We start from the raw sequence: 24,429 nt of genomic DNA on the forward strand, positions 1-24,429 counted from the left end.
TTAGATTTTTAAAATCACGGAGTGAAAATTGTTTCAAAGTAAATCCTGCACAACTTCGTCATGGCGAATTGTCATAAATGCCTAAACAAAATAATAATAATAATAATAATAATAATAATAATAATAATAATAATAATAATAATAATAATAATAATAATAAAACGTTTTCTCATTAAGAACACTTCATTTTCCTCCAGCAAAATAATTTGGTGAATGTGTTCTGCACGTTCTTGCAGGTCTGCTGAGATTCCGCTCGTGCACTGAGTGAAACAGCGCGAGCGAGGACAGCCTCTCTCTCTCTCTCTCTCTCTCTCTCTCTCTCTCTCTCTCTCTCGTGCTGTAAGAGGCGGCGCATCCTGCGATCCTCCGTCTGTGCTGTGAGTTTGAGTTGCGATCCTCCTCTTCCTCACACAGAGCTCAACCTGCCGACACTGTGCACAGACACGCACAAAGGAAATATCTCTCTTTCCAGCGGACCGAACCGAACCGAACCGAACCGAACCGAACCGGAGTGGATCCGGATCGGGCAACAGGAGGATCTCAAACACAGTCCAGCTGGATGTTGCATCGCGCTTTCCGTGGTGCTGAAATGATCTGATCTCATCCCAGTCATCATCATCATCATCATCATCACAGGTCGGTTTTGCTAGTTGTATTGTTCTCCCGCACGAATGCATTTAATGCACGAACATCAACTTACATGAGAAGCTGTTGCCCATAAACCTGAAAGAGTTGCTTTTATAAATGCGCTGTCGTCAAAATGCCATACTTATTTTTACCATCTCACTGTAAAACTGCTGTAGACGCTATTTGCGAGAGACTGCATGTTTATTTATGATTGTGCTTTAGTAACTATAACTATACCACACTATAGTATGGTAACAATGGTAAACTTTTCCTAAGGGTCACCAGAAGTGCTGACAGTCTACTGAATGATTCGTTTATTGAATGGAGCTTTAATTCATTCCAGTTTGTTGTTGTTGTCATAATTACAGTTTTTAATGCATGGAAAGTGGCATGAGCAGAACAGCAGGTGTGTCTCTAACCGGATTCTGTTCGTGCACAAATAATGTCACTTCTTCCATGATGATCACACACTGAGATAAAGCAATTATGCATGCTTAAGTGATTTTATTATTGGAAAATACAGCTACTGAAGGCTTAGGTCAAAGTGTGAGACATTTTAAATAAAAGCCTTCAAGTCATTAATTTGAGCATTGAGTCTTGGATGGGTTTCAAAAGCAATTTTGACATGCATATGTGCTCTATAATTCATATTATTTTTTTGGCATCGATGCTGTCTTCCATCCGTCTTTTCTGTTCAGATGAACTGAATCGCTGTACTTTGAGATCAGAGCTTGACAGCACTTTTTGATTTATAAAATGCATCCCAGTTTCCGGTTTCTCCGTGACACATGCCCTTCATTCTCTTTGTCATTTTTCTCCTCATTTCTGAACGTGTCACATTAATCCAAGGCTACTTTGATTTACATTGCAAAGCTGCGCTCGCGCTGTATGAAAGTGACAGTGGTGACATCGGTGTGAGAAACATGACAAATGATGCTGTCAGGCTCCGTCGGTGGTCAGTCAGGTCGCTATCTGTGATTTATATTCAGGCTTTGAAAATGCTCCAGTCAGGGCTATATATCATGTGTCCAGAATAAAAAATCTGCAAAACCAGCAGCGTCTAGCACTGAAGTGGAAAGAGCGAGTGCGTGTGTGAAATACATTGCTCAGAGGTTTCTCTTCAAATCTTCCGGAGATTAATGAAGTTCTCGCTTGTTTATGTGTGTCAGTTTCTCCTAAAATGCATTTGGAAAGCAACGAATGTGGCTGTAGGTTTTCAGAAAGCTCAGAAGCTGAGAGTTACATGTAAAAAATTATGTGATATGCTGCTCAGATCATCATTTGGTGATGATTGTACATGTTTGATTGCAGATTTTAGTTTGAGATATTGCTGAGATCTCTATGGAAGCTTGTTTCCGCCACAGGATAAAAATAGGAATTGCAACTTCTCACAAGTCTGACTTTCTTTCTCACATTTCTGAGTTTATATGTCGCACGGTTTGAAATCAGAATCATGAGATATGAACTTAGAATTGCAAAATATGGTCAAAATTGTGAACTATATGAAGTCAGAAATGCATGAAAAAAACCAGAACTGTGTGACAAACTCAGAATGACGAGATATACATTTTAAATTGTGCTAAACAAACTGGCAAACGTCAGAAGTTTGAGACAAACTTGCAATTCTTGGAAAATGTCAGAATTGCAAGATAAGTAAGAATTGCGAGATATGCAATTCAGAGAAAAAAAGTCAGAACTGTGAGATATAAAGTCATAGTTCTGAGGAATTAACTCAAAAATGTGAGAAAAGTCAGAAATGCATGAAAAAATAAAAATTGTGAGACAACTCAGAATTAGAAGAAAGAAACTCTGAATTGTCGCAAAACTCCCAATTCGTGTGAGATATAGACTTCACAGTTGTGAGAAAACATCCGAATTGCGATATTAAAAGTCAGAATTGTGTGATATAAACTTGTAATTCAGAATTGTGGGATATAAAGTCAGAATTACCTTTGTACTCGTTTAATCCTGTGAGCGAAGCGTGCTTCTCGGGTGTCATCTGAAGCATCTCATGTTGTCTCTGGTTGTCTGCTCGCTCTGTCTGACGCACACGGGCTGCGCTGTCAGGTTGCGTCAGGCGGCGTGTGTTAGCGTGGAGAGTCTCAGCTCTGGCGTGACACCAGCGGGCAGGAACACACAGTCACACTCCAGATGGCTCCACAGTCCTCTGCGTTCCCACAGACCTGCGGAGAGATCCGCTCCAGACTCCACAGGAGAGCTGAAGCCAGACTGTTTGTGAGGAACCACGTGACAGAAGTATGACAACATCCATGTGAACATGCACAATGCACACGTGTTTAAAATCACATCTGTGTTTGCGACGGGAATCTTAAAGGCACAGTCCACCCAAAGATGATAATGATATCTAAACACTCTTAAATCAAGATGCATTTATGATTTACGATATTAAATCTTTTGACTGAAGACTGTATCAAACTTAAGTGAATGCGTTCTAAAAAAAATAAAAAAATGCCAGATTGTCAGAAAGAGATGTTGTTTTCAATTTGAACTTTTTCTGACCCCATTGGCACATTTGTTTTTGTTTTTCTAATATTAAGCAAAAACGACATTTTAAGATATTTTTCAGAAAGCATGACTTCATATCTTTAGTCGTTTTGCTTGTATTCGGTGGGCCCAAAGCCATTACATATTTAAAACTGTAATATTCTATACTAAACCTAAACTAATCTTGACAAACTATATATCATTGGAGACCTTAGAAGTTGTATTTTTTTATATTTGACCACTGTTTTATATTTAAAATTATGTAGTGACAGTAATTCATTAATTTGTGACAAGAAAATTTAGCAAAAAAAAAAAGTAGTTGGCTTTTGTTACAAAAAGCTGATACGTACATATACAATCACAAAAGTATATATTTTTTTATTTCTTTTTGGCTGCCAATAATTCATACAAAACATATTTTCTAGTTTTTATTAAAAACTTTGAGAATAAATTGAATATGTATATTTTTATATCTATGATTGATGTTGCAAGTATTCAGTAAAAAATTTAATGCATGTCAATTTCATGTATGATCATACATGAAATAAACTTTTTGTGAAGTTTCTGTAACAACACTCTAGTAGCTATGTTTGATTAAAAAATCATTTACAACCTATCTAAAATGTTATATTGCTGTTTGAATAAAAAAAAAATCAAATCAGTCGTCCATTACAATTCATACAAGGAGCATGACTAGTACCTAGTGGACATTGTTGGTATAGCAACTAAAAATAACACAGAAACCTCATTTTTTGTGATATCAATGTCAAATTTGGAACACAACTTCTTTAGATTTAAGGCTTTTCATTTGACATTAAATTAAATTCAACACGTATTTTATTTTTTATTTTTTTAATAAAATATAAATAAATATTAAATACATTTTTTTATTACAACAAACTTAAACACCTTTAACTTTTTTATTTTAAATTTTATTCAACTTCTTTCACATGTACAAGAAACTTCCAAGTGTGTTTTTAAAAACGAGCCCAAAATTAGGTTCATATTCCAAACCATTCCAGAATTACATTAATTTGAATCTGGACACACCCTTTTCAGCTCTACCCCCCCCCCCCAAAAAAGGGGGGGGGGGGTAACACTTAAAGGGTTAAGAATGTGTAGGTATTTGTACTGAAAAACAAGATAAAATTACTAAGCAAGAAAATCATATTTGCATTGTTGTGCATTCATTTTTGGGTGAACTATCTCTTTAAATGGTGCACATTTGCATGCATTAAAGTTACTTAAACGGTGCAACTACAGTCCGTTCAATAGCTTGCATTGTTGTTTACATTGACCTTGATTCTTCATATGCTCCGTGTTTCTTCAATGCATTATCTTGATTCCTTTAGTTAAATATAAGAGCAATCAGTCTTGTATTCATGCATTGATTCTCAATTCAGATTCACTTTCTTCAGTGCAGTGTATTGCCCTGAATTTGAGTTTAATCAAGATGAAAGACTTTCCTGTATTTGAATGCAACTTTAACCAGGTTTGACAGTCAAATTCTGTCGAATTTGCAGCATAGAGACGAGTGCTTGGCCCTTGTGCATCACTGAGCTGAATGAGAAAGGCAGAGAGTATCTTCAGATGTGATTCTGGAAGGAAGCCTGGGCTGAAAAGCTTCTTATTTCTATATGGGTCTTTTTCAGCTCAACAAAAAAGCTATTAAACATTTAGATGAAGAGAATGGAGCTGTCTGTTCAGTTCACTGTAGGGATATGAAATCATTTTGCACTTTCGTGGCCTGTTTGTGCTGCTACATCGCCTCAGATTCTGCATGCAGTGGCATTTCACACCTCGTTTATTTTTGGTGTTAATAAATAACAGTATATCTTCTGGAATCTGGAATGTCTAGACTGCTTATTGCGGTTCAGAAAGTCTCTATTTGCAGTCAAATATCCTAAATCCTGACTCATGATTATGATTGATTATGCAATCGGGATGATTTTGTTGAAGAAAATGTGATGTTTGCATATGTGGGACATTAACCTAACTTTAGCATTTATGCATTGTTTTTCATAACAGTTTAAAATTTAGTTTTAGTCAAGTCACCTTTATTTCTATAGTGCTTTATACAGTACAGATACTGTAGTTCCAATGCAGCTTTGCAGGATAATAAATATGAATATAATAGAATCAAAAATGGAAAATGTAAAATTCTAAAAGTCTCATTATTCTGTTTTGTGTTGGTTCAGTTCAGTTCTATAACTGTGTAAAGTTAGTTCAGCTCAAATTAGTTCAGTGTTGATTCAATTCAGTTCAACAAGTGCCAATGTTGCATAATTCATCAATTATGAAATTAATTTGATTTAGCTATATGCATTTCTACAGAAGAAAATAGTGTCAATATTCCGTTCAGTTCAGTTCATTTGATTCAATTCATTTCAACAACTGGGTCTTCTCTACAGAAGACAACTGTGTCATTATTCAAGTTGATTCATTTGATTCAATTCAGTTCATTAGCTCTGTGAAGTTAACTAATCATGAAATGAATTGGATTCAGCTCTAAAACAGCTCTACAGAAGACAACAGTGCCATTATTCAGCCGAAATTAAGTTTAATGTTTATTCAGTTCAGTTCAATAACACTGTCGATGTTGAAAGATTACTTAATTCTGAAATGATTCAGCTAAAAGCATCTCTAAAGATGACAACAGTGTCATTATTCAACTCAATTCAGTTCAGTATTGATTCAGTCGATTCAGTTCAGTAACTGTAAAGTTAATCAATTATGAAATAAATTCGATTCAGTTATAAGAATCTCGACAGAAGTCAACACTGTCATTATTCGGCTCAGTTCGTTTCAGAGTTGATTCATTTGATTCAATTCGTTCATTAGCTGTTTAAAGTTAATCAATTATAAAATAAACTGGATTCACCTCTAAAACAGCTCTACAGAAGACAATAGTGCCATTATTCAACTGAAATTAAGTTTAATGTTGATTCAGTTCAGTTCAAAACAGTGTTGATGTTGAAAGATTAGTAAATTATGAAATGATTCAGCTATAAGCATCTGTACAGAAGACAACAGTGGCTTTATTAAACTCGTTTCAGTTCAGTATTGATTCAGTCGATTCAGTTAAGTAACTGTAAAGTTAATTAATTATGAAATAAATTCGATTCAGTTATAAGAATCTCGACAGAAGTAAACACTGTCGTTATTCGGCTCAGTTCAATTCAGAGTTGATTCATTTGATTCAATTCGGTTCATTAGCTGTTTAAAGTTAATCAATTATGAAATAAACTGGATTTACCTCTAAAACAGCTGAACAGAAGACAATAGTGCCATTATTCAACGGAAATTAAGTTTAATTTTGATTCAGTTCAGTTCAATAACAGTTTCGATGTTAAAAGATTAGTAAATTCTGAAATGATTCAGCTATAAGCATCTGTACAGAAGACAACATTGTCATTATTCAACTCATTTCAGTTCAGTATTGATTCAGTCAAACCGATTACTTTATTAGTTCATCGATTATGAAATAAATCAGATTTGGTTATAAGCATCTCTACAGAAGCTAGTAGTGTTAATATAGGTTCAATGTTGATTCAGTTCAGTTCAATAACATTATCGATGTTACAATATTCATCAATAGCTATAAAGTAGCACTACAGAAGACTCTATTATCCAGCAGGATTCAGTTTAAGTTGAGTCACTGTCGAGTTACTGAAATGCTTCTAAAGCTTCTGTTAGTTTAGAGAGTTGTGACGTGCTCCGAGGGCTCAGTAGTGTTGTGTTTGGTGAGATACGTGAGGTCCAGGTGTGCCGTGCGACATATACAAGGCTTCTTCTGTGGAACGAGCCACTGGAGATGACAAACACACTCCTGCCTTCACACAGACCGAGAGAGAGGAGAACGATGAGTGGAAGAGCAGCACAGGGTTGGTTCGAATCCAGCACAGCTGTTGAGTTTGTGTGCAATCTCTACTCTGATCACAATCAATGACGGATATAAATACACTCTGCCTTAAACCAGACCGTGTTTGCAGGCCTGGAATCTCTGTGGCGCTCTTCATGAGCTCATCGCAGAGTCAAATAACCCTCCCACTCACATCAACATAACTGAATCAACAGATAAAACATCCTTTCAGAGTCTATAGAACGAGCATTAGAGCTCCTACAGCAACACGAGTCTGTGCTGTAATGGAAAGAGAATGGAATAAAAGTTTGTTTTGTGCAACCAGTGGAAAAAGTGGTTCACTTGAGTGTGTAATAAGTGTAAATGATCTATTATTCTCTTTGAAATTAGGATTGCTCTAATCAAATCTATAATAAAATTATATGATATTTTGTTTTATTAATATTTTTGTAAATACTGTTACATTTAAAATGATGTAATATATTTTTGATTTATTAAAAATTATATTTATATATTTTTTTCAAAATTTTATTTTGGATTTAAGACATGTTATAAAGTAATAATAATTTATTTTTATTTATTAAATGTATTTTCGTATATACGGTATTAGATTGAAAACATTATTTATAAAGTCATGTTTTTATTATTTTTTTATATTATTTTTTTTTATTTATGTGTATATAAAAATATAATTTTTTAAAATTATTTTCATTTAATTAATTAATTACTTTCTTTGCATTAATTATATTTATTTCTTTTTTAATAGATTAGAAAGTGCAATTATAGTAAACATTTTTTTTTTTTTTTTTTTTTTTTGCATTTGTTAATTTTTGTTTTAACGCAGTAATATACCTGGAAATATATAGTGAGCCTTCAAAAAATACCTTCTTTTGACCATACTATTACCCCAACCACTATTTTTATTTTTATTTTTGAGAAGCTCACTAGTATTTGGAACAGAGCTACAATTACTGTACGCCCAATGTGTTTCCTAAACAAACCTAACTTCCCTTCCTCGCGTATCTCATGTAAACGTGTCCTAATCTCTCGTTTGTGTGTCATAGACAGATCCGAGGCATTGATTCCAGTGCCGTTCCTGACAGCTTGTCTAGGATTCAGCCGCTCTTGGGAAGAAAATCTCCCTCCCACATCACCTTTAATGAGGATAAAAGGTCAGAGCTTAATTATTCATCTGGGATGTCAGACAATCCCCCAAACACTGAAGTTTAGAGCTGAATAATGCATGCAGCACCTCCTCTCGCCTTCAAACAGTTTGTTTGCTTGTCGCACTGACCGTCAGAACTCACTTTGACCTGAGTAAAACTGGACCAGACCCCTGCGAATGTGTGTCTGAAGCCCTTGGAGGCATTATGAGGCGCATGGGAGGAATCTGAACACTCGATCCGCTGAGGTAAAGCAGCTTTGTTCAGCTTTGAGAGGAGACGGCAGGAGATATCGGCGCTATTAACGTGTATTAAAGGGAAGAATAGTGTAATGTGATACGCTCGGAAAAGGATTAGAGAGAGAGAACAGGGAGAGGGAGTGTGGGAGGAATAGGCCACCAACACACTGTCACTCAACACACAGGAACCAATGACGTAAGAGGATGAGGAGAGGGGGCGGGGCTTACCAGGGTGGGAAACAAAGGAGGTCTGTAATATTTGCTCATGGGCTTTGATGCTGTGTGACTTATAATACTGTTATTCAAGAGTTTGTGGGCAGTTTTGATTTAAATGAATGTGTTTATTCAGCAACTGATTAAAAAAAGTAACAGCGAATATTTTTTTTAATATTACGTTGATATCTGTTTCAAGTAAATGCTGTTCATTTGAACTTTCTATTCATCTGTGAATCGTGAAAAATAAAAAACCCACAAAAATATAAAGCAGCACAATTGTTTTCAACATTCATAATAATAAAACAATCCAACATACATATTGTAAAATAACGTTTAAAAACAATATTTGCATGATGTACTTAATTTTATATTTTTTATGTATTTACAGTATATAATTTTTTTTTATTATTATTATAACTTACTAATAAAATATCAGTGATTGAATTTTATCAAAATAATATTTTATGTCTATTTAATTTGATATTTATTTATTTATATTTGTTTGTAAATAGTATTTATTGGTATAACATTTATTATAGTGACATATTGGTGATTATATATTTTATTAAAATAGTAGTTTTATTGCATATTTAATTCTATATTTTTCTATATTTTTTATTTATTTATTTTTTAAATATTACTTAACTATATAGAAACATTATCTATATGATTACTATATATAAATATTATCTCCTACAAATAAATATTTGTAATATATATATATATATATAATATATATAGTCATAAATTATAGAATGCAAAATGTATTTTAGAATAAACAGAATAAACTTGAATTTTTATGATTTTTGCAGTCTTGTCTAACGAGTCTAATCTTGACTCATTATGTGTATCCATGATGTATGTGTTTAACATTAGCAAGTCAACACACATAGACCAACTAATTAATTGACATGTTTAATTAACACGCTCGAGGGCTAGTTCAATATTACTCATTTACTCAAATGCAAAATAAAAAATCAGTCAGAATAACTAATAATAAAGAATATTAATAGACGTCTGATGTCTGAGAGAGATTTGAGAGAGGAAAACCTTTCCTTGAGAACTTTCTTTGAGGAACATAACAAAATAAATGACTTTTAGAGGACTTTGAATATAGTGGAGGGAATATCAGTCTCTTCTAATCTTATTTCAAGAGCTTTCCTGAAAGAGCGTGGGCTTCTTATGAACTATCCTAAAGAATAATGTTGCTTTTTGTGTGTGGAAGTACTGAGGTGTTGTGCTCGGATGATACAGATGTTTATTTGATATCATTCAAATTGGAAAAATGAGGCTGGAAATGAGAGATTGGTTTCCACGCGGTGTTTAATGAGGTTGCTGTGTGGTTTAGCATCGTCAGGACTTCTGAGGGAGATAATGGCCTTATTTTCCTGGTGTGAAGTCGCCCTGCACACATTTACTGACAACACTCATTCATCTTCTCACAGTGTGTGTGTGTGTGTGTGTGTGTGTGAAGATCTTTCAGTCTCTGTGCTAACCAGGAAATCTGGGAGCGTTTCCAAGTGAATCTAGTGATGCAATGTTATATGTATATATACTATTATAGTATGTATTAGTATTTTAAAGAAGCATTTATATTTTTATTTTTTTAATTTAATTTTCATTACCATTTTAATTTCTTTTTTATTTCTATTAAGCTTTATTTTGTTTCAGTTCTAGTTTTCAGTAATTTTAGCATTTCAAGTTTTTGATGAAGTATTGCAACATTGTTTTTCATCTAATATTAATATTTCATTTTATTTATGCTTTATTTCAGTTAACAAAAAATTTTAATCATTTAAATAGTTATTAATGTGTTTACGTTCATTAATGTAACACTGCTCTGCTGTTGGCTTTTGTAAAGTATTTCTAAACTTAAGAAAACTTTCTTTGCAAAGTTATTTATGTAATATTTATATATTATTACAGTATTTATTAGTATTTTTAATAAGCATTTGTTTTATATTTTCAGTTTTCATTTTAATTACCATTTTATTAGTTTTTTTATTTCTATTTAGATTTATTTTGTTTTGGTTTGGTTTTAGTTTTGAGTAATTTTAATCATTTGCATTTTTTATTATGTATTGCAACGTAATTTTTTTTTTGTTTAAGCTCATGTTTTTAATCTAATATTAATATTTTAATTTATTTCTGCTTTATTTCAGTTAACAAAAATTATTATTTTTCATTTTTTTATTTCTATTTAGCTTTATTTTGTTTGAGTTGTAGTTTTTAGTAATTTTAGCATTTCAACTTTTTGATTAACGTCAGTTTTTTTTGTTTAAGTTTATGTTGTTCATCTAATATTAATATTTTATTTTATTTCAGCTTTATTTCGGTGAATGAAATTCTATTTTACGACAGCACTGCTCCATTGTTGGCTTTTCTACAGCATTTCATTTACTGATTAAATACATTTGCAGTAAGTCACATACTGTACAAGTTGTTTATTTTTACACTAAATGTTTTACCAGTGATTTTGGTGATACTCTCCTCGCTCCAGCTGGAGTATCATACACTGATCAGAGGGTTTCTGTGTCTGCAGGCTGTTTACTGCACTGCTAATGTGGGATGGCATGAATATGGGACTTTCATGAATTATTCTCCGCTCTGAAAGCGGCCCAGACTCCCTTCAGCAGGTGGGTGATGTTCCAACTGAACGCCACATCAGATCTCATCACATCGCGTGTGTTTGCCTTTCTGAGAGACATGCAGCTTCTCCTCTACAGCAAAAATCTGAAATAATATTGCGAATCATAATAGCTGTTTTCTATGTTAATATAAAGTCGAATGTAATTTATTTATATGATGCAATGCTGAATTTTCTTCAGTGTCACATGATCTTCAGAAATCATTCTAATATGATGATTTGCTGCATAATGTGAAGTTCTTCGAACAACGTCTTTATGTTTCTCTAACTTTTAAATAACATTAGAATCATGACATTTGAAAGTTCTTGGAATATTAAAACAATAAACATTCCGATAACAAAATACAGTTAGTAGAATGTTGCAAAAACAAAACACTTTTGTATCTTTTCAAAAACGTTCTAAAGATACAAAGAGACATTGTAACATTCTTAAAACATAGTTACAACATTTTTGTAAGATTTACAAAACCTTTATAGTCACGACCAAGAACTGTACATTTGAACCTCCTTAAACATTAAAAATAAATATTCAAATAACGTCATATTTGGCTGAAAACAAAGTTAGAAGAACGTTGTAAGAAACATTTTGGAAACCTTTAAATAACATTCGAATCACACAGAGAAAAAACATTACTATCACGACAAGAAAACGTCAGTGTTTCTAATATAACCTGAATTTGTTAAGTCCTAGTTCTTCTCCAGGACTCAGATTGGTCTGTATTTAATGCTGTTGACTGTAGCGCTCCATGAATCCTGGCATTCATATTCAACACACCATTATTTTCATTACCTGAAAGCATTAAGTAATGACCATTCATTAGAGCCGTTGTACATTTAATTAATGATCTGTAGACTGTAGGTCACAAAAAAGAGATGGACGTCGCACGCAGTCTTTCACATTTGAGTAATATATTTTGGTTTGCTAAGCTGATTTACTCCACTTTATACACTAGGTGCTTACTAAATGTGAAAATTGAAAAAGTGGCGAAGCCTTCTGATTGGCTAGCTGTCCTGTCAGTCATGGTCTTTGAAGCCTGTGATTGGTGTTCTTTAATCTTTAAGTTCTTTGGCAAATCAGCCACAAAATGCAGCACCAAGTACTGTGTGTGTGTGTGTGTGTGTGTGTGTATGTATATATATATATTATTTTTATTTTTTTGTACTGCAGGATGCCCTGTAACAATAAAATACTCCACAATTCTCCTTATAAAAAAGTGATTAACAATTGTATTTATCATTTTATGAATTAATAATGTACTATTTTATTTATTAATTAAATAAAAAATAATTTTATTACATTTTTAATTGTAATTACTTTCATTCTATTCGCATTTGTATGGGTATTGCGTGTACATGTTATATATTTTATAAATTGTATTTATTTATTTTACAAATATTAGACTGTGGGATGCCTTTGTAGACCAATCACAAATTATAATCTTTAATTAACAAATAAAATAATTTAACCATTTTATGAATTGATTGTTTTAAATGTTAAATTGTTAATTAAATCATTTAATTTTAAATTATTTTTTTTTATTTTAATGAGTGTTGTTTTACTCAACAAGTGTCATTTTCTACTTGTTGAATGTTATTTAATTTTTCATGAAATTATTTTATTTAAAAAATGTTTGAGTGCAGTTACTTACCAATCACAATAAAATATTCAAAATTTTCAAAATTTATAAAAATTATATAATAATAATAATCAGTTGTATTCCTTAATTTTATAACATTATTTTTGTATCATTTTATGAATTCACAATAAAGTATTAAACGTGTATATAAACTACAGTTTCATTTCTTAATAAATAAAAATGATTAATAATTTTAGAATTGTATTTCTTAAATGCATTATTACATTTATTATTGCATTTTTATTTTAATTTAATTATTGTTTTTCTACTTGTTGTGTGTACGTTATATAATTTTATTTTATTTATTTTTTACAAATATTTAACTGCACCATGCACTTATCGACCAATCACAGTAAAATACTAAACATTTCCATACTACACTTACAAAAACAATAAGTAAAATGTATTTTATTTTAACTTGCACGTTTTTACACATATTTTCTTTAGCAAAATTTAAGTATGGGATTTAGTTCAAATCATCAAAGGAAATAAATCAATACAACGTAGAGTTTGATGGGTAATTTCACCTTAATTATTTTAAGTTTACTCTGCAATAGCACATTTCACTATTATCTTAATAATTTTTATATAACTGTAGAATTTCAAAATTGTAAAATAAAAATCAGTTTTGTTCCTTAATTAATAAATAAAAACGAATATTAATTATATTATATTTTTTGCAAAAAAAAAAAGTTTATTAATAATGAAATCATTTTGTTATATTTTTTAGTACGTTATAATTAATTAATTAATTAATTATTAAATAATTATTTATTTATTAATCAATTATTATTATTATTATTATTATTATTATTATTATTATTATTATTATTATTATTATTATTATTATTATTATTATTATTAATTTTATTTGACTCGCCAAGGGCAGTATTTAGACATGTTGTGTACCTTAGACTTTTTTTTTCATCCATTTTTAATGCACATTTCTCACAGATCTTCTGTGATCCCAAACTGCAGGCAGCGGTCAGTGAAATGCATCAGTCGCACAGGAACAGACCTTGATGCTTTCAGAAATAATTCACCAGGAGGAGACTCTCGGGGAGATGCAGGATTTTTACGTCTGTGTGTGTTTCTAAAATGCTTTCCGGCGGTTTCCGCTGAGGTTTGTGCTCAAGGTTGCAGATATTCAGCGTCTGGATCTGCATCACGAGTCTGTTTCATAAACACTCACTGGCCTTCAGACGGAGGAGAGCTTTTATACAGACCTTTAAAGCATGTGTGGAACAGAAACGGTGTCTTTCAGAACATTAAACCTACTGTTAAAAACCACTGAAAAGCACAAAAATCACAACTTCTTTTCCATTATAAACGCATTTCATTCACCAGTAATGTCTGAGACCGGAGCAAATCCATATCTTTTGTAAAACATTTTTGCTTTGCAATGATTTAAAAGTCTTTGAATCTGAAGCGTGTTGATGATTAGTGTAATTAAAATAAGTTCAACGTTTGTCACTGCAGAATATTAGGACAGCTAGAGGCATTTAGATGATTCATTAAAAGTATAGAAATGCATTATGGGAGAATCTGAGACTTGTCAGGAACATGTCCAGCTCATATTTCAACCTAAAATCCAAAGAAAAATATATGAAATTATATGTTAGATTATAGTAAGATATTAAAAATATTAATTTAAATTAATTATGTTTTTGAATCATTATGTTTTTTTTTCACTTTGACTAAATTTCCCACTAAATATATTTAAAAAATACATAGAATTATAAATAAATAAATATATAAATAAACCCGAATGATATATATATTTTTTGTCCTGCCTTTGATTTTCGTACAATAAAAAAACTATGTTAAATTAATGATAATGAGAAATTATATTATTATTATTATATTATAGATTTTGATGGGGAATATACTGATCCTTAATAAATAAAAAAAATTAAAAATAAACCTAAATATATTTTATATGTACAACATTTTTTTTCATGTGTTTAAATTCATGCATGTATTTTGTTTGTACCCACTTAACCATATTTAATTAATCAACTGGTGTGAGGAAAAATAAATAAAAACATTTAACAACAACAATAAATCTTAATTTAAGTATCAATATCTAAATTTTTTGTGTGAAAATAGCCCGAGAGAATATTTATTTATGGGAAGACCTGAATGTTTTCATGAGATTGAGTCTTATGTGTTTAAATTATATTACACAATATTGCTTCATGTTATTAAAGCTGTTTGTCTGCAAACGGCTCGACAGAAATGATAACGCAAAAATGAGTTCGTAAGAACACAGAGTCATAAAATGAATCAGGATTAGAAAATGTAAGGTGCATCTGTGGACTGAAAACCACTGGTGACCTTTGACCTGCTGGTGACCTTGACCTAGACGTCTGTGACATTTGAGAGGAGGAGACATAAGTGTGCTGTGGCCTGGGCTTTGAATCCATTTTTATTAAATGCTTTAAGAGGTTAGGAACTGAAGCCAGTTATCTGGAGTTCTGCGTGTGAATATTTGACGAGTCTCCGAGACGAGGATCTTCAGGAGACGCTCTCTGTGACTGATGAATCCTCTCCTGCTCGTGCCACGTCTGATCCAGATTCATGGAGACTGTTTATAACGCGCTGGAAACATCACAATCTCTGAACGAACACAGACCTGCCACAGACGGCCGCTGGTTTATATGAAAAAAAAATTACAGTTTGATTTGTCTCATGTCATTTCAGAGAAGATAAGGAGAGGTGGATCCTGTCACTCGCTGATGAATGTGCTTCGGTAATTAATAATTCATTGGCTTTCAGGCCTGCTGCATTCATGAGAAGACATTGTTATTGTTTATTGTAATTTTACTTTTTATTTTTACTTAAAGTTTTATTCATTTAGTTTTTTTAGAGTTGTGTGTGTGTGTGTGTGTCTGTGTGTGTCTGTGTGTGTCTGTGTGTGTGTGTGTGTGTGTGTCTGTCTCTGTGTGTCTGTGTGTGTGTGTGTGTGTGTGTGTGTGTGTCTGTCTCTGTGTGTGTGTGTGTGTGTGTGTCTTTCTGTGTGTGTGTATGTGTGTGTGTCTGTCTGTCTGTATTTGTGTGTGTGTCTGTCTGTCTGTCTGTGTGTGTCTGTGTGTGTGTGTGTGTGTGTGTGTGTGTGTCTGTCTGTCTGTCTGTGTGTGTCTGTGTGTGTGTGTGTGTGTGTGTGTGTGTGTGTGTGTCTGTGTGTGTGTGTGTCTGTGTGTGTGTGTGTGTCTGTCTCTCTCTGTGTGTGTGTGTGTGTGTGTCTGTGTGTGTGGGGGGGTGTCTGTGTGTCTGTCTGTGTGTGTGTCTGTGTGTGTCTGTGTGTGTGTGTCTGTGTGTGTGTGTATGTGTGTGTCTGTGTGTGTGTGTGTGTCTGTGTGTGTCTGTGTGTGTGTGTGTGTGTCTGTGTGTGTCTGTGTGTGTGTGTCTGTGTGTGTCTGTGTGTGTGTGTGTGCGTGTGCGTGTGTTTGTTTGTGTGTGTGTGTGTCTGTCTGTCTGTGTGTGTGTGTCTGTGTGTGTGTGTGTGTGTGTCTGTGTGTGTCTGTGTGTGTGTGTGCGTGTGCGTGTGTTTGTTTGTGTGTGTGTGTGTCTGTCTGTCTGTGTGTGTCTGTGTGTGTGTGTGTGTGTGTGTGTCTGTCTGTCTGTCTGTGTGTGTCTGTGTGTGTTTCACGAGTTCACCCTTACATCTAATCTGAAGGCAAATAGTAGGCATATTTTGGCGTGCTGTCCTGGGGGAGGGGTCCGGGCCCGGAGCATAGCCCGAACCCAAATAACTCCCCCTATCCCAATTTGGGATAAATAGATTAGAAGTGAGGAGTTGGGGTGGAGGAGGGTTGCCGAAAAACTGTCGTGGGACAGGAGGTAGGAAGACTGGATATATATACGCGTGCGTGCTATAAGATGATTAGCTAAACGAGATGCACCTGTACCAAATTGGATGATTATCTGATCGTGCTTCTCCCGAACTTTGTTAATAAAACCACATTTCACGAGTTCACCCTTACATCTAATCTGAAGGCAAATAGTAGGCATATTTTGGCGTGCTGTCCTGGGGGAGGGGTCCGGGCCCGGAGCATAGCCCGAACCCAAATAACTCCCCAAAAGAAGCTTAAAGCCATAGGACAGCAGCCAGAGAGATAAAAATTTAGTTGCCCCCCAAAATATGCGTGTTGGGAAGAAAATGCAGAGCGACCTGGAGAGCCCGTGCAGTGTTCGACGAGAGCTGCGGCTCGCAACGTCTTACCAGCGAGCCCTCCATGCCGCTTATGGGAGGAGCACAATGCCAGATATCAAGAAATGAGGGACTCTTGCTGCCTCCGAAGGGAGCTGCGGCTCTGCTGCACCGGAAGGGAGAGTCCCTCTTGCGGCTGAGTACGAGGCGCGGTTTGTTGCATCTGATGGAGGGCTCTCACTGCGACTGAAGGGAGCCAGCGACTGTATCCCATCGGGAGGGAGATCCCTGGCCGCCATAGAGTATGCAACATAACTTGGACGGGGGGTTCACACTGCGACCGAAGGGAGCCGTGGGTCTGCTGCACCAGAAGGGAGAGCCCCGTCAGATGCTAAATAGGCAATGAGATTCGAGCCGCGGTTTGGCGCGTCGGATGAAGGGCTCCTAATGCAACCGAAGGGAGCCAGCGGCTGTACCCCATCGGGAGGGAGATCCCTAGCCATCGTGGAGCATGCAACATAACTCAGATGGGGGGTTCACACTGCGACCGAAGGGAGCTGTGGGTCTGCTGCACCGGAAGAGGAGCCCTAGTCCGATGCTGAGAAGGCAAAGAGACGCGACTGTTGGAGGGACTCCCGCTGCATCCGAAGGGAGCTGCGGCTCTGCTGCACCGGAAGGGGGAGTCCCCCATTGCGGGTTTATGGAGGCACGGTTTTTTGCCTCTGAGGGTTCTCCCAGCCTCCGTAGGGGGTTCGCAACTCTGCAGCAGGAGTGCTGCCCCGGAGGGGAGAGCCCTGATTGACGCTAACTAGAATACGACTGTTGGAGGGACTTTTGCTGCGTCCGAAGGGAGCTGCGGCTCTGCTGCACCGGAAAGGCGAGTCCCCCTTGCGATGCGAGGCATGGCTTGATGCGTCTGATGGAGGGCTCTCACTGCGACCGAAGGGAGCCAGCAGCTCTATTCCCCCGGGAGGGAGAACCCTATCTGCCCTTGAGCATGCAACATAACTCAGACGGGGGGTTCACCCTGCGACCGAAGGGAGCCGTGGGTCTGCTGCACCGGAAGGGAGAGCCCCATCAGATGCAGAATAGGCAAGAAGATTCGAGGAACGGTTTGATGCATCGGATGGAGGGCTCCTGCTGCGACCGAAGGGAGCCAGCGGCTGTGTTCCCCCGGGAGGGAGATCCCGGTCCGCCCTTGAGCATGCAACATAACTCAGACGGGGGGTTCACCCTGCGACCGAAGGGAGCCGTGGGTCTGCTGCACCGGTAGGGGAGCCCCGTCCGATACGGAGTAGGCAAGAAAACGCGACTGATGGAGGGACTCTCGCTGCGTCCGAAGGGAGCTGCGGCTCTGCTGCACCGGAAGGGAGAGTCCCCCTTGCGACTGTATAAGCGGCTTAATTTGATGCATCGGATGGAGGGCTGTCACAACGACCGAAGGGGGCCTGTGGCTCTGCTGCACCGGGAGGGATACCCCCATCTGCCGCTGAGCGCGCAGCGCAACTCAATGACAGATGAAAGGCTCACACTGCGACCGAAGGGAGCCACTGCCCAGCTGCACCGGAAGGGAGAGCCCTGTCCGATGCTGAAATAGGCAAGGAGATTGTAACGATGGCTGGAGGGCCCTTACTTTGGCCGAAGAAACGATAACTGAGAGGCTTCTATTATTCAAGTACACAACATGATTTAAGGAGGAATATATAAATTTTTTTTTTTTTTTTTTTTTTTTTTTTTTTTAAATGTCTGATGAACAACAACCGAGGGGATCTATCGGATTATGTGAGAGGCCCCTTTTGAGCTGCTTAAGATTAGGGCTGAAACGATTCCTCGAGTAACGCGATTACGAAAAATTATGTAGGCAAATTCCTCTGCTTCGAAGCCTCTTTTAATTTATTCTAAATCTCACGTCGGGTTCTTTCGCAATGAATTTTTTTTTTTTTTTTTTTTTTTTTTTTTTTTTTTTTTTTTTTTTTTTTTTTTGAATGAATGAATTAATCAAAATAGGTAATTGCACTTACATCCGATTCACGAATTAATATCTCTAAATATTAAGACGGAACAGTGTTTAAATGTAAATCCTGCATGTTCTGTGTGTCTCTGTTAATGAATGGAGCAGGAGCGCGACTTCCTTTTTCACACACACACTGAAGCGCGCATTACTCTCGCGGTAATTTCTGCGTCTGCTGTCTCACTAAATGAGGACTTGAACACATGAACAACATCTCCAGAACTGCTCTGACAGTCAATTCATGAGCATTTGACTTTAAGTAAAACTAGCGTCACATCACATACACAGAACTGAAAAGGTACGTCAACCCGACTAAATAAAGGTCCGGGGTCCTGACATTTTATCCTACCCATCAGATTTACTGTGCATGCGCACATCAGTATAATTAAGCAACAACACATTTTGTTACTCGATTAATTTTTTTTTTTTTTTTTTTTTTTTTTTAAACCAGAGTCGTTGATGAAATGAGGGTCCATCGTGAATTTAGATTGGGCGTTCCGGAGTTAGACAAAAGCGAGCCTGATGAGGTTGAATTGGAGAATGGACATAAAATATATATTTTTATTTATTTATTTATTTATTTATTTATTTATTTTTGAGGCTCTTGCGGCAGCGAGAATTGCGGCAGTAGGGAAGGATGGAAAGGGCTCCTGCGGGAGCAGACATTGCTATGGCAGTGGTGAAATATAGGTAGAGGCTCCTGCGGGAGCAGACACTGCTGCGGCAGTGGTGAAATATAGGTAGAGGCTCCTGCGGGAGAAGACAGTGCTGCGGCAGTGGTGAAATATAGGTAGAGGCTCCTGCGGGAGCAGACACTGCTGCGGCAGTGGTGAAATATAGGTAGAGGCTCCTGCGGAAGCGGAGACTGCTGCGGCAGTGAGGAAAAAACAGAAAAAGCTCCTGCAGGAGCGGACAATACTGCGGCGGTGGGGAGATATAGAGAAGGCTCCTGCGGGAGCGGACAATGCTGCGGCGGTGGGGAGATACAGAGAAAGCTCCTGCGGAAGGATGGCTGAAGTGAGGATTGACCATTACAGATAGATAGGGCATGTTAGGAGAGTTAGCTATGGTAGATTAGGAGTTTTAGTGAAAGGGGATGAGCTGGCGTTAGAGGGGTTGGCTGAAGAGGGTTCGAGATAGATATATAAATAAATAAAATAATCGGCCTGACCAATAATAGGTCTTGGTACCCTCTGCCTTCTGGCAAATCTGGAGCTGGAGGCCACTGAACAGAAAAATGGTTAGTAGCATGAGGGAGCGGAAGAGTTGAGGGCGCGTTTACGAATGGAGGCGGCCTCACGTTTGCTTCAGCTGCTGTAGCTGTGGGTCGTGGGAAGGGGCTGGGGTGTGTGATGTCTTGAAGAACCTGTGTAGCCTGCACTGCTAGCAGAAGTAACAGGATGGAAATACTGAGATGTGCAGGCCCGTGTTGCAAGTAAAAGTAGCTTCATGCTTGCTTTGGCTGCTGTAAACAGCCTCCGGAGCAGATAAATTTGGGATGCTGTTTTCCTGTTGTAGTATGGACTGTGAAAATAGAGGCTTTGAAACAATGTAGCATGTTTAGTTTTATAAACCATTGTACCAATAGACATGTCTATAGCAGTAACGCTAATTGCAGTAATTCAAATTCAAGCCGTTTCTAAAGACATTTACTTTGCATGCTTTTCATATAACAGTCCTAAAAAGACGATAGAAAATTTTCTCACACTTGTTGTTCTGCAGCCAAACACGAGGCAGTAGCGTGAAAAATTCTGAATAATCATGCCAGTAAATGGTGAAATATGTCCCTAAATAATTGATCCTGCCGGAATAATTGCATGAAACTTATGTCTGTATCATCTCAGTGAGGTTTAAACATGCACAGTAAAGCAAATGTAATGTCTTTAGACATTTCGGTGTGGATGACAACTCTGCAAAAAGCCTTTGCTTCGTGTTTAAAAAGTGGCATCGTCATCGGACAGAGTTAAGTCATAACGCCGTTTAACAAATTTTGGCGTCTTCATAAGCGCATTCTATATATAACGTCTATTTAAATTGTTCAGATGAGCAAATCACGAGGTTTTCTTGCATGATTAGCATTTTAATTGTTTGGTCAGACGGTTCATATATTGATCTATATATTCACGTTCATAAATCGGGGATTAAACGTGGAATTTATCTTTTGTATGCTAAATATGTAAACAATATGTGCACAGTACCTATAACTGCGCTTTACATTTTGCAAGATTGACATGCTAAATGGCTAACTGACCCGGTTTACTCTCATCTTAACAAAATTGATAAGAGTTCCTTGCGTTTACGGACGACATGTATCTGTTTAATCAACTCGACATGTATACCGGTTTAGTCCTTTCGTTCACGAATGAGAGCTCTCGATCTCTGAGACTCATATGAAACTCGCTCATTGTGGATGACAACTCTGAAAAATTCTTCATGAATGAGTGTAAACCGAGAACGATTCGTTCGCCTAGAAGATTCATTCGAAAAAACGATTCTTTCACGAACGACATGCCACTACAACAACGCACGGTCTTCGCCGCTAGTGGAGGCAGCATCGAACTGCGACACGGCAGAAAAAGCGAGAGAGGTTTACTGCGGGGAGAACTGGAGCACGGCTGCGATCCAGCATTATAATAGAGCCCGGTCCTGGCGAGAAAATCGTGTTGCCGAGTGAGGCGAGCTCAAGGATTTGCACGAGCTTTTGGCCACAACGTGTGGCTTGGCGAGAAGAGCAGCTGACCGATGACGCTTGTTGGTGTTCGGCGGATAGATATCTTCGTCGGAAGGAAGATTGGGCCTGTGATAAGATGACGGACAGCGCGAACCGAATGCTGACAGAGCGAACCGAATGCTGACAGACGGTCTATGCCGAAAAAACTGTCGTGGGACAGGAGGTAGGAAGACTGGATATATATACGCGTGCGTGCTATAAGATGATTAGCTAAACGAGATGCACCTGTACCAAATTGGATGATTATCTGATCGTGCTTCTCCCGAACTTTGTTAATAAAACCACATGTGTGTGTGTGTGTCTGTGTGTGTGTGTCTGTGTGTGTGTGTGTGTGTCTGTCTCTCTCTGTGTGTGTGTGTGTGTGTCTGTGTGTGGGGGGGGGGTGTCTGTGTGTCTGTCTGTGTGTGTGTCTGTGTGTGTCTGTGTGTGTGTGTCTGTGTGTGTGTGTATGTGTGTGTCTGTGTGTGTGTGTGTGTCTGTGTGTGTCTGTCTGTCTGTCTGTGTGTGTGTATGTGTGTGTGTGTGTGTGTGTGTGCGTGTGTGTGTGTCTGTCTCTCTGTGTGTGTGTCTGTGTGTGTCTGTGTGTGTGGGGGTGTGTCTGTGTGTGTCTGTGTGTGTGTGTGTGTGTGTGTGTGTGTCTGTCTGTCTGTGTGTGTGGGGGGGGGGATGTCTCTCTCTGTCTCTCTGTGTGTGTGTGGGTGTGTGTGTGTGTCTCTCTGTGTGTGTGTGGGTGTGTGTGTGTGTCTCTCTGTGTGTGTGTGTGGGGGGGGGATGTCTCTCTCTGTCTCTCTGTGTGTGTGTGGGTGTGTGTGTGTGTCTCTCTGTGTGTGTGTGGGTGTGTGTGTGTGTCTCTCTGTGTGTGTGTGTGTGGGGGGGGATGTCTCTCTCTGTCTCTCTGTGTGTGTGTGGGTGTGTGTGTGTGTCTCTGTGTGTGTGTGTGGGTGTGTGTGTGTGTCTCTCTGTGTGTGTGTGTGGGGGGGGGATGTCTCTCTCTGTCTCTCTGTGTGTGTGTGGGGGGGGTTTTTGTGTGTGTGTGTGTCTGTGTGTGTGTGTGTGTGTCTCTGTGTGTGTGTTTTTGTGTGAACATGTCCATGTAGTTTAAAAATTGTTATTTCAGTTTTAGTTAAAAACAATTTAAACTAAATTAGGAATAAATTTTGTTGCTATTTAGGTTTAGAAAAATGTAATGTAGTACTCAAAGCATTCAGCTCTAATTTCTCTTGTTTCACTAAATAAAGATCTGCAAGGGTTGTTTCTTGTCTATCAGGGGTTTCACTAATTGATTTGCGATCGCTGCAAGCTCAGTGTTAGTCTGTTCATTTGATGCATTAGCACGAAAGCAAAGTTGAATAAAAGCAGCACTAGCAGCAGTTATATCAGTCAAGCTTCAGTTAATGATCTGTGACGCTGGCGCCAGAAGTGGTTTAATATCACTGTATTAATACTGCGGGTCACAGATCTATACTACACATCAGCAAAATGCAAATCAAACTCAGAAGATCTGCTGTATTAGAAGTCACCTCTGGATTCCTGCAGTTGTTTTAGAGCAGGAATATCAGCTTGAATCTCACGGCCCTGTGTTCGCACGTCTCCTCAATAATCAATAGAGTCGTGTGTATGACACCTGTGCTGCCTTCTCAGTCTAATCTTGAGCTGGTCAGATAATATACAGAGCCTTAGTAACAGCAATACTTGTTAACATCCCAGAATACCTTAGCAACTGCATAGCAACAGCAGGGCGTCATGGAGACCAGGTATCGCACAGACAAACTCCACTTAGAATATCTTTTTCTGATCGAAGAGCGTAATATTTTGTGTGATACAGTAATATTTATTTATTTTTTACTAATAACCTTTTATTTTTAGACAAATTTGTTTTATGTTTATTTACTTATTTAAATTTTATTAATTTACTAATTAAGATTTTATTTAGTATGTATTTTAAAATGGTTTATAATTAATTAATTAATTAATTAACATTTTATTTTATTTCTAAGAACACTTTATTTTTATATTTGCTATTATTATTATGTTTGTTTATTACCCTATTTGTTGTTTATTTAATTTGATATTATTTACCTGATTGAATTGTTTTATTTTTTTATTTGATAATATTTCTTTTTATACGTTTAAATATTGATTGATTGATTGATTGATTGATTAGAAAATAACAATATATGTTTATTTATTTATTTATTTATTCTTTTTTTAATAACATTTAATTTGTATATTTTTTAGATATTTATTTATTTACTTATTTAATTGCATATATATATATATATATATATATATATATATATATATATATATGGTAACATTTATTAACTGATATATTTACTTTAATGTTTAATACTGTGAAGCAAATTTAAATAATCTCTTTTGCTTTAAAAATAAAAGTCACTTGATTTATTTATTTATTCACTTTTTATTTCTGATAACTTTTTTAAATTTAGTCAGTTTTATTATTATTTTTTTTTCTTTACTTACCACTTTTTTGGTTTATTTTTTTTTTCTATTTTTATTTATTTTTTAATTAAATTACATTTCATTGAATACAATTCAGTAATGATTGTATTTTATTTTTATTTTATTTTTTTATTAAATTACATTTCATTGAATTGAATTCAGTAATCATTTT

The 24,429-nt window shown here is 36.5% G+C and overlaps 1 protein-coding gene across 1 annotated transcript in view; it reads left to right on the forward strand.

Moving 5' to 3' along the window:
- The first annotated feature begins 319 nt into the window (after positions 1–319).
- chst8 (carbohydrate (N-acetylgalactosamine 4-0) sulfotransferase 8) overlaps positions 320–24,429 on the forward strand; it is a 125,159-nt gene continuing 101,049 nt past the window's right edge. Inside the window, exons 1-2 of the mRNA XM_026230477.1 lie at positions 320–636; positions 11,155–11,248. The gene's annotated coding sequence lies outside the window, so the exon portion shown is untranslated. The remainder of the gene's footprint in view (positions 637–11,154; positions 11,249–24,429) is intronic.

This window comes from Carassius auratus, chromosome 43 (assembly GCF_003368295.1).
Source record: "Carassius auratus strain Wakin chromosome 43, ASM336829v1, whole genome shotgun sequence".
NCBI lineage: Eukaryota > Metazoa > Chordata > Actinopteri > Cypriniformes > Cyprinidae > Carassius > Carassius auratus.